The sequence below is a fragment of the Fopius arisanus genome, unplaced genomic scaffold (assembly GCF_000806365.1).
Source record: "Fopius arisanus strain USDA-PBARC FA_bdor unplaced genomic scaffold, ASM80636v1 scaffold00021, whole genome shotgun sequence".
Classification (NCBI taxonomy): Eukaryota; Metazoa; Arthropoda; class Insecta; order Hymenoptera; family Braconidae; genus Fopius; species Fopius arisanus.
Genome location: NW_011887760.1, coordinates 1,454,513 through 1,456,170, shown reverse-complemented (window position 1 = coordinate 1,456,170; position 1,658 = coordinate 1,454,513).

Here is a 1,658-nt window from a genome sequence, read left to right as displayed (position 1 = left end):
AAAATCGCATTCCCACATTTCGACAACTTCATACGACAAATTTTGCAATTCTCGAGTAATTGCTCCTGTCCTCTCATAACGACTCTCTAATGTATCCTTGTGGCTCAGCTCTTTATCTCTATTAAACTTGAAGCATCTTGCACAACCGTGCCAAAAGCATCCATGAAATTGATATGCATACTTTCTATTATGCGCAACATCTTTCCAATAACCATCTAAACGATGTCCTTTTTCCGGTCTATACTCGCGAGTTTTCCCTGCATGTACAATTCGATGATTTTCACAGTGTTCGAGCCATAAAAGCCATTCAATTGCTACTTTAGACTGTGTCTTTCCTAAACGATAACCTCCTTGCGGTATAATACCTATTTGTTTTTCTTTCAAGAAATTTGATTGAAAAATGCGCATACAAGTCGAGGCAATCGTTACACATTCCGTAAAAGGACAAACATTTCCAGCATGCATTATTAATTTACGAAATTCCACACACGCACGTCTCAAAATTGTAACATCAAGCCTGCAATAATGGAGAATTTCTTTTCGAAAATTAAACTCATAGTTTTCAGCGACTCGTTCATTATACCATACCAAGAATTTTTCTCGAGCTTGGACATTCATCGTATCAGCGCCATAATATTTCTCATCCGGCATAGGCCCTATATAGTCCTGATTTTCTTTGTTATTGAAAAAATGTGGAAAATATCCTTTAGCTATGTCTCCTAGCCCAAAAACCTTTGGCAAGCTGGCTACAGCCATGTGGAAATAATTTAAACTATCTATAAATTTGTTATCCCCGAAATCCATTAAAATAATGTTCCGCCTGATCAAATACATTTTCTCGAGATTTACACACATCACAAGGGCTTGCGAGATTTTTTTCCATTCCCACAATATCGTCATCGTGCGTCGGCACATCGGTCGCACACAGTTTGCGCGATGCAAAGGGTTGGTACATGGATGTTGACGTCATCAGCTCCTTCCATAGTGTCATCTTGTCTCGTCTCAAAGTCATAAAAAACAAACGCCACGCGTTTCCTCGTCAATTTTTTCTTACTTTTCAAGACAGGCATGTAACATAGATGAGAAATATCTTCGTCCTTCTGACATGCAGAGCAATAATACTTGTTACACTGGTGATTCTGAGATTTCCGATGATCAATTTTGACGTTACATTGATTGCATAACTTTATTGTACCACACACGGTTGGATTATTCCCGCTAAAAGATCCTGCTTTTTTATGTTGTTCAGAGCATGACTGGCCGTAAAATTCTCGATTACAGTTGTCGCATACTATTTTGTCAATAATTGCAGAGTCGCACGGTGGATTCTTCAAGCATCTGTCACAAGTTTTATCGCAAACGTGCCCCCGAGTAGTATAAGGTTTATTACAATCCCCACAATAATATGTAGCACCGAAGAATGACGGTAAATTTTGGATGGGCTCATAATGCCTCCCTTCAGAATAATACACAATGTGCAGTGTGTATTGGGCAGGAATATTTCTACTTAGCACTTCAGGGGTGCCATCGTAGAGTACAGGGCGATCTTTACCATTTCTTTTGAGAGAATAAATCTTGATAATACATCCTTCTCGTGCTAAATATCTTTGATATTGAGCAACTTCTTCTAAACCACAGCCATCGACAGGTAGAATAAC